This window comes from Carcharhinus amblyrhynchos, chromosome 6, assembly GCF_965287045.1.
Source record: "Carcharhinus amblyrhynchos chromosome 6, sCarAmb.v2.hapA, whole genome shotgun sequence".
NCBI lineage: Eukaryota > Metazoa > Chordata > Chondrichthyes > Carcharhiniformes > Carcharhinidae > Carcharhinus > Carcharhinus amblyrhynchos.
In genome coordinates this window covers 10,742,709-10,755,851 of record NC_137329.1, presented here as the reverse complement: position 1 = coordinate 10,755,851, position 13,143 = coordinate 10,742,709, and the positions used below count along the sequence as shown (strand labels likewise).

The 13,143-nt window shown below is 45.9% G+C and overlaps 1 non-coding gene across 1 annotated transcript; it reads right to left on the bottom strand.

Annotated features, from left to right (window-relative positions):
• Positions 1-7,803: 7,803 nt before the first annotated feature.
• Positions 7,804-7,995, bottom strand: LOC145344656 (U2 spliceosomal RNA). Its single transcript, XR_013886947.1, has one exon. It is a non-coding gene; the product is annotated as a U2 spliceosomal RNA (small nuclear RNA).
• Between the last annotated feature and the right edge of the window lie 5,148 nt (positions 7,996-13,143).

Below are 13,143 nucleotides of genomic sequence, written 5' to 3'. Positions count from 1 at the left end.
GTTCTGAATAACATATCATTGTTGGCTATCCTTCGTTTTGGGGATGACTTTTTCTTAGAGTTGTGAGTTTTTTGTCAAGGGTCGTCATGTGAGTGAAAAGTCCAATTCTCAAACTTTGGACACTTGAGGCAGGATGCCCCATGAAGTAATGGGGTGCAGAGTGCAAAATTTTCTCCCTTTTCTTTCCTTCTCTGCCACCTCTCTGCTCCTTTGTTAAGACATTGGGACTTAAAGTGTGAGGCAGCTCAATGGACAAGTGGTTGCCATTTAACTGTAGCCATACGAGTCCCCCCCAGTGTAACGAAGGTCATTTGGCCTATCGAGTCTGTACCAACTCTTCAAAAGAGCATTTTACATCAGGCCCACACTGTAGCCTATCCTCATAACCCCACATAACCTACACATTTTTGAGCCCAAGGGAGAATTTAGCATGGCAAATTCACCTAACCTTTGGACTGTAGGAGGAAACCAGAGCACTCGGAGGAAACCAGAGCACTCGAAGGAAGCCCGTTCCGACACAGAGAGAACATGCAAGTTCCTCAGAGGCAGTGACCCAAGGCCAGAAGTGAACCCAGATCCCTGGTGCTGTGAGGCAGCGGTGCTAATCACTGTGCCACCGTGCCGCCCATTTTGAATGGTTGGCAGCGACTTCCTCCCAGTCATTAATGTCACTGCCAACATGCTTCAAGGAGAGCTTCAGATTGTCTTTGAAGTATTTTCTTTGTCCTCAAGATTGGTCATTTGAGAATTGAGAAAATCTGGCAGTGCAGAGGACATGCTGATTGCCAAAGTAATTTCGCAAGAGTTTTGCCTGAATGCTTGTGCAGTGCACTTCAAAGAAAGACAACATTTATTGAAATGATCTCCCGTTGAAACCAAAGGATATGGTAAGGCATTGTCGGTGGAATTCCCTACCACTCTCATGTTGTTGATACACAGCACAGGTTTCACTGCAGTACAAGAGTATGGTGATCATTATATATGCATGTTGGGGGTTTGGGGTGCATATTGCCCCTTTAACGGTGTGGGTCATCTGACCCATGGGGTGAAGCTAGATCCTCCCAGGGTTGAACCTGTCTGTGGACAGTGCACACCCATAATAAAGTGTTCCCCAGTATTCAGGAAAGAAGCCTAGTCTGTGGTTATTCTGTGCCTTACCTCAAATAGTACATCCATAATAGAGATGATAGCTGCTTTGCACTCCAGGATTTTTTGTTGACTTGTAGAGATCTTTGATGTTTAACACTCATTGCCATTTAGAAGGCTAAGCTGGTGAAACTGTTTCACATACACATCATCCTGATTTGGATCTATCGCGCCTCATTGTCGCACATTCAAAATCCTGGAACTCCCTCCCTAACAGCACTGAGGGTGTACTCATACCACATGGACGAAGGAAGTGCCGTGGACGTAGTGTACATGGACTTCAGCAAGGCATTTGATAAGGTCCCCCATGCAAGACTTCTTGAGAAGGTGAGAGGGCATGGGATCCAAGGGCCTTTGGCCTTGTGGATCCAGAACTGGCTTGCCTGCAGAAGGCAGAGAATGGTTGTGGATGGGGCTTTTTCTGAATGGAGGTCAGTCACCAATGGAGTGCCTCAAGGATCTGTTCTGGGACCCTTGTTGTTTGTCATTTTCATAAATGACCTGGATGAGGAAGTGGAGGGATGGGTAAGTAAGTTCGCTGATGACACGAAGGTCGGTGGTGTTGTGGATGATCTGGAAGGATGGCAAAAGTTGCAGCAGGACATAGATAGGATGCAGGACTGGGCGGAGAAGTGGCAGATGGACTTCAACGCGGATAAATGTGTAGTCGTCCATTTTGGCAGAACCAACGGGATGAACGAGTACACTATCAAGGGCAGAAGTCTGAGTAGTGTTGAGGAGCAGAAGGATCTTGGGGTCCGGGTCCACAGGACTCTTAAATCGGCCTCGCAGGTGGAGGAGGTGGTCAAGAAGGCGTATGGTGTACTGGCCTTCATTAATCGAGGGATTGAGTTTAGGAGTCGGGAGGTAATGCTGGAACTTTATAAGACCCTTGTCAGGCCTCATTTAGAGTATTGTGCGCAGTTCTGGTCGCCTCACTATAGGAAAGATGTAGAAGCTATTGAAAGGGTACAGAGGAGATTTACAAGGATGTTGCCTGGACTGGGAGGCATGCCTTATGAAGTTAGGTTGAGGGAGCTGGGACTCTTTTCCCTGGAGAGACGAAGGTTGAGAGGCGACCTGATAGAAGTTTACAAAATGTTGAGAGGAATAGATAGGGTGGACTCTCAGAGGCTATTTCCCCGGGTTGAAATGGTCGCTACGAGAGGACACAGATTTAAGGTGTGGGGAGGGAGGTTCAGAAGTGATGTTAGGGGTAAGTTTTTCACTCAGAGGGTGGTGAGTGAATGGAATCGGCTGCCGTCAGTGGTGGTGGAGGCGAACTCGCTGGGGTCTTTTAAAAGACTCCTGGATGAGTATATGGGGTTTAATGAGATTGAGGGTTATAGATAGGTCTGTAGGTTGGTAGGTGATGATGTGATCGGCGCAACTTGTGGGCCGAAGGGCCTGTTTGTGCTGTAGTGTTCTATGTTCTATGTTCTATGTTCAAATGGAATTTAATGTTGGCAAGTGTGAGGTGGTCCACTTTGGTAGGAAGAATGGTAGGAAGGACTATTACTTACGTGGCGAAAAACTGCAGCAGGCGACGGTGCAGAGGGACCTCGGGGTCCTTGTGCATGAATTGCAAAAACCCAGCTTGCAGGTGCAGCAGGTGGTCAGGAAGGCGAATGGGACGCTGGCCTTCATAGCGAGGGGGATTGAATATAAAAGTAGGGAGGTCTTGCTGCAGCTGTATAGGGCATTGGTGAGGCCGCAGCTGGAGTACTGTGTGCAGTTTTGGGCGCCGCACCTGCGCAAGGATATTTTGGCCCTGGAGGGAGTGCAGAGGAGGTTTACTAGGCTGATACCGGAGTTGAGGGGATTGAGCTATGAGGAGAGGCTGAATAAACTAGGTTTGTACTCGTTAGAGTTTAGAAGAATGAGGGGAGATCTCATTGAGACGTATAAGATGATGAATGGGATGGATAGGGTAGAGGTGGAGAGACTCTTCCCGCTCAAAAAAGACAGTAGGACTAGGGGGCACAGCCTCAAGATAAAGGGGAGGCGGTTTAGAACGGAGTTGAGGAGGAACTTCTTCACTCAAAGGGTGGTGAATCTCTGGAATTCTCTGCCCGTTGAAGTGGTGGAGGCTGCCTCGCTAAATATTTTTAAGAAGCGGGTTGATGGGTTCTTGATAAGAGAGGGGATTAAGGGTTATGGGGAGAGGGCGGGAAAGTGGAACTGAGCCACGACAGATCAGCCATGATCTTATTGAATGGCGGGGCAGGCTCGAAGGGCTAGATGGCCTACTCCTGCTCCTATTTCTTATGTTCTTATGTTCTTATGTTCTATGTTCTATGGACTGCAGCAGATCAAGAAGATCTGCCTTCTGAAGGACCATTAGAATTGGACAACAAATGCCCTTGCTATAGAGGGAGTGGAGCAAAGGTTTACCAGGCTGATTCCTGGAATGGCAGCTCTGTCATATGAGGAGAGACAAAGTCGGTTAGGATTATAGTCACTAGAGTTTAGATGAATAGGAAGGGATCTCATATAAACTAATAAAATTCTAACAGGGTTAGACAGGGAGATGCAGAAAGAAAGTTCCCAATGGTGGGGGAATCCAGAACTAGAGGGGGGTCATGAGGATAAGGGGTAAATCTTTTAGGACTGAGGTGAGGAGAAATTTCTTCCCCCAGAGGGTGGTGAATGTGTGGAATTCGCTACCACAGAATGTAATTGAGGCCAAAACTTTGTCTGATTTCAGGAAGAAATTAGATATAGCTCTTGGGGCTAAAGAGATCAAGGGATATGGGGGGAAAGAGGGATCAGGACATTGAATTTGATGATCAGCCATGATCAAAATGAATGGCGGAGCAGGTTTGAAGGGCTGTTTCAATGCCCAAATCCTGCGAAACAATTTTAAATATTCCACTTGTGGTGTAGATGTACACAGCTGTTTGACGGGAAAAGCAGCAGCATGGTTCATTATATTACATTTGTGCATCGATACAATTATTCAAGGCTTGTTTGCTTTTCTTACGCAGCTATCAATGTGAATGTGCTTGAGAAAACATCTGCAGAAAGTCGGAAAGATTTCAACAATTGCCTTTCCGTTATTTTGTCAACTAAAATATTTAACTTTGCCCACTCGGGGTGACTGTTAACCCGAGAAATTAATCTCAAAGCAAGGGAAGATAAAATACTTTGGGTCAACATTGCCGCAATGGTTTAAACTCGCTTTCCAGCAGCTGTTTGTAGCTCTACAGTAGCATAACCTGGAGTGACTTTCATAACAAACTAAAGAGATTGTTATTTATTATTCACTGTGCAATCATGCACAACCAAACAGTTCAAAGCCAAAATGCATTACACATAATAATAACACAAAGGCAAATATGCTGTGGAAGGTTACATGTTAGATTGTACTTCCAGCATTTAGATGTTTTGTAGCACCACCCTTTGCACTTTGTAGATTTTCTGTTGTGTTCTGCCTGATTTTCGAGTGGCAATGTGATGGGAAAATGGCTTGGACAATAAACAATGCTTCTATGGGTCATAAGAACATAAGAAATAGGAGCAGGAGTAGGCCATCTAGCCCTTCGAGCCTGCCCCGCCATTCAATAAGATCATGGCTGATCTGAAGCCGATCAGTTCCACTTTCCTGCTTTCTCCCCATAACCCTTAGTTCCCTTGTCTATCAGAAACCTATCAACTCGTGACTTAAATATATTCAGCGAGGTAAATTTAAGTCACGGGTGGATAGGTTTGGAGATCTAAGAAAAGCAACTGTGAGGTCTTGGGGCATGTTTCAAGAATGGAAACAGCTAGTTTACACTTCAAGGCCATGGAACAAGAACCCAAGGAAAAGCAATAGTGTCGGAGGCAGCGTCAAGATTCATTGAGTCATAGAACAATACAGCACGCAAACAGGCCCTTCAGCCCAACCGGTCCATGCCAACCATGCTGCCTTCCCAGATAGTCCCAATTATATATACAAAGAACCATAGAACCCTACAGTGTAGAAAAAGGCCCTTCAGCCCATCGGGTCTGCATCAAATGCAATCCCACCCAGGCCCTACCGCAATATCTCACCCACTAATCCCTCTAACCTACACATCCCTGGATACTAAGGGGCAATTTTTTAGCATGGCCAATCAACCTAACCTGCATATCTTTGGACTGTGGGAAGAAACTGGAGTACCTGGAGGAAACCCATGCAGACATGAGGAGAATGTGCAAACTCCACACAGACAGTGACCCAAGCCCTTGTTTGGCCCATATCCCTCTAATCCTTTCCTATCGATGTACTTATTCAAATGCTTTTTAATGTTGTTATTGAACCTGCCTCAACCACCTCCTCTGGCAGCTCATTCCATATACGCACCACCCTTTGCACGAAGAAGTTGCCCCCTCTGGTCCCTTTTAAATCTTTCGCCTCTCCATCTTAAACCTATGCCCTCTAGTTTTCAATTCTTTTACCCTGGGAGAAACAGTACGGCCCCCCCACCATGGAAATCGGAGAAGGTTTGGGGCAGACCATGGAAAGGTCCATTGATTTTGGGAGGGATGTTACCGTTTCAGGACGAACATCGTAAAATGTGCGTCCATCCTTTCTAGGCCCCTCATGATTTTGTACACCTCAATAAGATCACTCCTCATTCTCTTACGTTCCAAGGAGCAGTTGTTCCTGAGGAGCAGTATCCAGAGGCAGCGATTTTTGGGCGTGTGAAGAGGCAGCATAAAAGGTAAATTTTTCTGTTTATTTTGTTTCACTGTTTATTTCTAATTTAAGTCGCGAGTTTTTCGGCGTTTTTTTTTACATTAGTTAGAAACCGGAAGTCGTCACTAGGATGCTTACCGGTAGTTGTAGTTTTTTTTTCTTGAGCCCCTAATCCTACAAATTAGCGCAGAGAGGATACCCGATCCTCTACACTGGTAGAGAATCCCACCCTCCCACCTCCTCTAACCTAAATTATAAGTGTGGGAAAGTTTTTTTTTTGTTTTTTTTGTCTTTTTTTCTGCTGGTAATTGTTTCAGGGATGGCAGTTCAGGCAGTGTGCTGCATCTCCTGTGGGATGTATGTGGTGAGGGACTCCAGTAGTGTTTCAGGGGATTTTACTTGTAAGAAGTGTGTTAGATTGAAGCTTCTGGAGGAGCGTGTAAAGGAGCTGGAGGGGGAATTAGAGGAACTCCGCATAATTCGGGAGGCAGAGGTGGACATTGATAGGAGTTATAAGGAGATAGTCACTCCTAGAAATCAGTCTTGGGTCACTGCCAAGAGGACGGGAAAGAAGCAAGTGGGGGGAAAATCCCCTGGGGCTGTTCCCCTCCAAAATAGGTTTTCGGTCCTGGAGGCTACAGTTGAGGAGGAATCAACTGGGGATAGCCAAAGGGAGCAGGTCTCTGGGGGTGAGCCTATTGTAAAAGCTCAGGTGGTTAGGGGATGCAAAAGATTGGGCCTCGTGATTGAGGACTCCACAGTCAAGGGGACGGATAGGAGAGTCGGTAGTAATGGTAGGGACTCAGGGCTGGTGTGTTGCCTACCGGGGCTGGGGTCCGGGATGTATCTGAGAGGATATTCAAGACTCTTAGGGGAGAGGGAGATCAACCCCAAGTTATAATTCATGTGGGGACACATGACATAGGGAAGCTAAGGGAAGGGGATATTAAGCAGAGATTCATGGAGTTGGGGTGGAAACTAAAGGCCAAGTCAGACAGAGTGGTTATCTCTGGACTCTTGCCTGTGCCACGGGATAGTTTAGAGAGGAATAGAGAGAGGGAAAGTTTGAACTTGTGGCTGAGGGGATGGTGCAGGAGGGAGGGGTTCAAGTACTTGAGCAATTGGGGCTCATTCTGGGGAAGGTGGGACCTCTATAAGAGTGATGGTTTACACCTGAACCAGAGGGGAACAAATATCCTGGGGGGTAAATTTGTGAAGGCTATGCGGGGTGGTTTAAACTGATTCAGAGGGGGGGTGGGATCCTGAGTAGAGGGGGTGAAAGTGAGGGGGGCATAGATGGGGACTGCAATGCACGGCATTGTGGGGGTGGGGCGGAGCAGGGTTTGAAATGCGTATACTTTAATACGAGGAGTATTCGCAATAAAGTGGATGAACTTGCAGCGTGGATCAGTACCTGGGACTTTGATGTTGTGGCCATTTCAGAGACATGGATAGAGCAGGGTCAGGAATGGTTGTTGCAGGTCCCGGGGTACAAATGCTTTAGTCGGAGTAGAGAAGGAGGTAGAAGGGGGGGGTGGGGTAGCATTATTGGTCAAGGACTGTATTACAGTGTCAGAGAGGAAGTTTGATGAGGACTTGTCTGTTGAGGTAGTATGGGCAGAGATTAGAAATAGGAGAGGAGAGGTCACCCTGTTGGGAGTCTTTTATAGACCTCCAAAAAGTTCTAGAGAGGTTGAGGAAAGGATTGCGGAGACGATCCTGGTTAGGAGTGAAAGTAATAGGGTAATTGTTATGGGGGACTTTAACTTTACTAATATTGATTGGAATTGCTATAGCTCTAGCTCGTTAGAGGGGTCAGTTTTTGTTCAAAGTGTGCAGGAAGGTTTTTTGACTCAGTATGTTGATTTTTTTTTAAAACTTTATTCCAATCCAATCAAGTCAAATTAAACCCAATTCAGAGTCCCAACAAGTTGGGACATTCCCGATCCAAGCTGACAAGACAGGGCTCTCACCTCCTGTCTTGGGCTTGATCTACATGATCCAAGCTGACTAGAGTAGGTGTAGCTCCTCCTCCAGGGCTTGATCTTATTTGCATCTTAGCCAAATGGCCGAGATGCCGCTTTAAAAAATTGCTTCAAATGAAGCTGAAATGTAACCTAATGACTTCAACCAAGTGCAGCATGTCGATACTACACTTGATCTTAGCCAAAAGGCCGAGAAGAGGTGAGGCTATATTGGATTTGGTGCTGGGTAATGAGCCAGACCAGGTGCTAGACTTGGAAGTTGGTGTGCATTTTGGTGATAGTGACCACAATTCGGTTACGTTCACCTTAGTGATGGATAGGGATAGGCATGAACCTCGGGTCAGTAGTTTTAGCTGGGGGAAGGGTAATTATGAGGCTATTAGGAGAGAATTAGGAAGCATAGGTTGGACTAGGAGATTACAGGGACTGGAACGTCCGAAATGTGGAATTTTTTCAAGGAACAGCTACTGCGGGTCTGCAATAGGTATGTCCCTGTCAGGCAAGGAGGATTTGGTAGGGCTAGGGAACCGTGGTGTACTAAAAAAGTTGATTCGTTGGTTAGGAAGAAAAAGGAGGCTTATGTTCGGATGAGGCTTGAGGGCTCAGGTAGTGCATTAGAAAGCTTTAGATTGGCTAGGAGGGAGTTGAAGAGGGAGTTAAGAAGGGCTAAAAGAGGACATGAGATGACTTTGGCTGATAGGATTAAGGAGAATCCTAAGGCGTTCTATAGGTATGTCAAGAACAGAAGGTTGGTTAGGGCAAGATTAGGGCCAGTTATAGACAGTAGAGGGAAGTTGTGTGTGGAACCAGAAGAGATTGGAGAGGCATTGAACCAATATTACTCTTCGGTGTTCACGCAGGGGGACATGAATGTAGCTGTGGAGGACACTGGGTTGCAGGGGTGTAAAATAGAAAGTATTGCAGTTGATACCGGGGATGTGCTGGATATTCTAGAGGGCTTGAAAATAGATAAGTCCCCTGGTCCGGATGGGATTTACCCTAGGATTCTCTGGGAGGCTAGAGAGGTGATTGCAGAGCCTCTGGCTCTGATCTTCAGGTCATTGTTGGTCTCTGGTATAGTACCGGAAGATTGGAGGACGGCGAATGTTGTCCCATTGCTTAAGAAGGGGAACAGAGACTTCCCCGGGAATTATAGACCGGTGAGTCTTACTTCTGTTGTGGGCAAGGTTTTAGAAAGAATTATTAGGGATAGGATTTATAGTTATTTGGAGAGTAATGAATTGATTAGAGACAGTCAGCATGGTTTTGTAGCAGGTAGGTCGTCCCTTACTAACCTTATTGAGTTCTTTGAGAAAGTGACCAAAGAGGTGGATAGGGGTAAGGCAGTTGACGTGGTATATATGGATTTTAGTAAGGCGTTTGATAAGGTTCACCATGGTGGGCTTCTGCAGAAAATGCAGATGTATGGGATTGGGGGTAATCTAGGTACTTGGATCAGGAATTGGCTGGCGGATAGGAGACAGAGGGTGGTGGTTGATGGTGAATATTCGTCATGGAGTTCGGTTACGAGCGGTGTGCCTCAGGGATCTGTTTTGGGGCCACTGCTGTTTGTAATTTTTATTAATGATCTGGATGAGGGTATAGTTGGGTGGATTAGTAAGTTTGCTGATGACACCAAAGTCGGTGGTGTGGTAGATTGTGAGGAAGGGTGTCATAGTTTGCAGGGTGACTTAGACAGGTTGCAGAGCTGGGCCGCGAGGTGGCGGATGGAGTTTAATGTGGAGAAGTGTGAGGTAATTCGTTTCGGTAGGAGTAACAGATGTGTTCAGTATAGGGCTAACGGGAGGACTTTGAATAGTGTGGAGGAGCAGAGGGATCTAGGTGTATGTGTACATAGATCCCTGAAGGTTGGGAATCAAGTAGATAAGGTAGTTAAGAAGGCATACGGTGTCTTGGCGTTTATTGGTAGGGGGATTGAATTTAGGAGTCGCAGCGTCATGTTGCAACTGTACACAACTCTGGTGCGGCCGCACTTGGAGTACTGTGTGCAGTTCTGGTCCCCACATTACAGGAAGGACGTTGAGGCTTTGGAGAGGGTGCAGAGGAGGTTTACCAGGATGTTGCCTGGTATGGAGGGGAGGTCATATGAGGAGAGACTGAGGGATTTGGGGTTGTTTTCGCTGGAAAGAAGGAGGCTAAGAGGGGATCTTATTGAAACATATAAGATGATTAGAGGTTTAGATAGGGTGGATAGTGATAGCCTTTTTCCTCGGATGGAGAATGCTAGCACGAGGGGGCATGGCTTTAAATTAAGGGGGGGTAGTTATAGGACGGATGTCAGGGGTAGGTTCTTTACCCAGAGGGTGGTGAGGGATTGGAATGCCCTGCCTGCTGCGGTTGTAAATGCGCCTAGTTCGGGGGCGTTTAAGAGATCTATGGATAGGTTTATGGACGAAAAGGGATTGGTTTAGATTAGTGGGTCAGTGTTTTTTTTTAGAAAAACTGGTCGGCGCAACATCGTGGGCCGAAGGGCCTGTTCTGCGCTGTAATGTTCTATGTTCTATGTTCTATGTTCTAAGGAATAAAGCCCTAGCATGACCAACCACATGGCAACATCTTCGTAAACCTTCTTTGCAGCCTTTCCAATTTATCAATGCCTTTCCTATGACAAGGTGACCGAAACTGTACACAAAACTCCAAGTAACATGCCAAAGATTTTATACAGACCATTCGGGAAACAATGGCAGAATCAGACAGTCAGCACAGACTTACGAAAGGGAACTGTGAGCCAGTGGATATGGTTTACTTGAATTTTCAGAAGATTTTTGACAAAGACTCACATAAGAGATTAGTGTGTAAAATTAAAGCAAGTGGGATTGGGGGTAGTGTATTGAGATGGATAGAAAGCTGGTTAGCAGTCAGGAAAAAAGAGTAGGAATAAACAGATCAAATGGAACCGCAAAAATTGGTGCTAGAACCCAGCTGTTCACAATATACATAAATGATTTAGATAAGGGAACTAATTGTAATATCTCTAAGTTTGCAGATGACATGAAGCCAGGTAGGAGGGTGAGTTGTGAGGAGGATGGAGAGATGCTTCAGTGTGATTTGGACAAGCTGAGTGAGTGGGCAAATGCATGGCAGATGCAGCACAATGTGGATACATATGAGGTTATCCACTTTGGTAGCAAAAGCAGGAAGACAGATCATCTGAGTGGCTATAAATTAATAGAGGAGAATGTGCAGCGAGACCTGGGCGTCAGACAGTGAAGAAGGCAAATGGTATATTGACCTTCATAGTCAGAGGATTTGAATGTAGAAGCAGTGACCTCTTGCTGCGGTTATACTTATTTAGAGACATATAAGATAATGAAGGGGATGGATAGGGTAGAGGTAGAGAGATTCTTCCTGCTTAGAAAGGATAGCAGGTCTAGAGGGCACAGCCTCAAGATAAGGGGGGGGGGGTAGCAGTTTAGATCAGAGTTGAGGAGGAACTTCTTCACTCAAAGGGTGGTGAGTCTCTGGAATTCTCTGCCCGTTGAAGTGGTGGAGGCTACCTCACTAAATATATTTAAATCACGGGTAGATAGGGTTTTGATAGACAAGGGAATTAAGGGTTATGGGGAGAGAGCGGGAAAGTGGAACTGATCCACTTCAGATCAGCCATGATCTTATTGAATGGTGGGGCAGGGCTAGATGGGCTAGATGGCCAACTCCTGCTCCTATTTCTTATGTTCTTATGTTCTTATACAGGGCCTTGCTGAGGTTATATCTGAGTATTGTGCACAGTTTTGCTCTCTTATCTAGGGAAGGATGTTCTTGCTATAGAGGGAGTACAGCAAAGGTTTACCAGACTGGTTCCTGGGATGGTAGGACTGACATATGAGGGGAGATTGAGTCAGTTAGGATTACATTTGCTGGAGTTTATAACAATGAGGAGGGAATCTCAAAGAAATCTATAAAATTCTAACAGGATTAGACAGGGTAGGTGCAGGAAGGATATTCCTGATGGTGAGAGTGTCCAGAATCAGGGGTCATAGTCTAAGGATACGGAGTAAACCTTTTAGGATTGAGATGAGGAGAAATTTCTTCACCCACAGAATGGTAGGTCAGTGGAGTTTGCTACCACAAGAAACAGTTGAGGCCATAACATTGTATGTTTTCAAGAAGCAGTCAGATATAGCTCTTGGGGCTAAGGGGACCAAAGGATATGGGAGAAAGGCAGGGTCAGACTATTGAATTGGATGATCATCCATGATCATAATAAATGCCGGAACGGGCTCAAAGGGCTGAATGGCCTCCTCCTGCTTCTACTTTCTATGTTTCCATGACTGAATCTTAAATAACTCGAAATGCCAATCTCTTTTCCTGTAACTTTGACTTTGTTTCCCACCTTTATTCTTCTCCAGTAACTATTGCACACTGCTTCCATTAGAGTTTCTGTATCAATTTAGTTTAAAATTTATAAAGCTTTTCATTAGCGTCACAAGTAGGCTTATGTTCACGCTGCATTGAAGTTATTGTGAAAATCCCCTAGTCGCCACACTCCAGCACCTGTTCAGGTACATTGGGGGAGAATTTAGCATGGCCAATGCACCTAACCAGCATGTCTTTCAAACTGTGGTAGGAAATCAGAGCGCTCAGAGAAAATGCATACAGACATGGGGAGAACATGCAAACTCCACTCAGACAGCAACCCAAGGTGAGAATTGAACTTGGATCCCTGGTGCTGTGAGACAGCAGTGCGAACCACTGTGCAACCCAAGAATTGGTCCTTCCAAGATTTCTCTACTCTGTGGTCTCCTCTCTCTTGTATATTTTCATTGTTACTGCATAGCTCTCAATTCTGGACCAAACGCTGACCCTGAAAGTGTTCAGAGTGTGTAAGAAATGCAAAGAGATGTACAATAAAATAGCATTTGGGGACAGAGAGAGGGTGGGGGGAGGAATGTCGAAATACGGGTGGTAGAGAACGAAAGCAGAGCTGAGTGTCAGGTTAATACAAACACGACCTTGAGGAAGCAAAAGGTTGGAATTAGGGTTTGGACTGCAGAAGTGAGTGAGCAGAGAATCACAATTTTGGAAGGGAGCAGAGCGAGCCAGTCTCGGGAAAAGTCCTGGGCAATAGGAGTGTGCGAGTTCTGGCTTCCTGGGACACTGAGTGAGTTTGTGACCTGTGCCTTGGGTGGACAGGACTGTTGCTTTCTCTGTCAATATGTAAGGAGTTAAGGTGAGGCCTGGGAGCAGGAGGGAGAAGGTGGTTGGGGTCTGGATCCTATACTCGCAAGGAAATTCAAGAAATTGGACTGGGTTAGGAGTGAGGAAAAACTAAGTGAGTAGCAGGATTTCTGGGCAGTTAGAGAAGGGGCAAGAGCTGTGAGTCAGGCA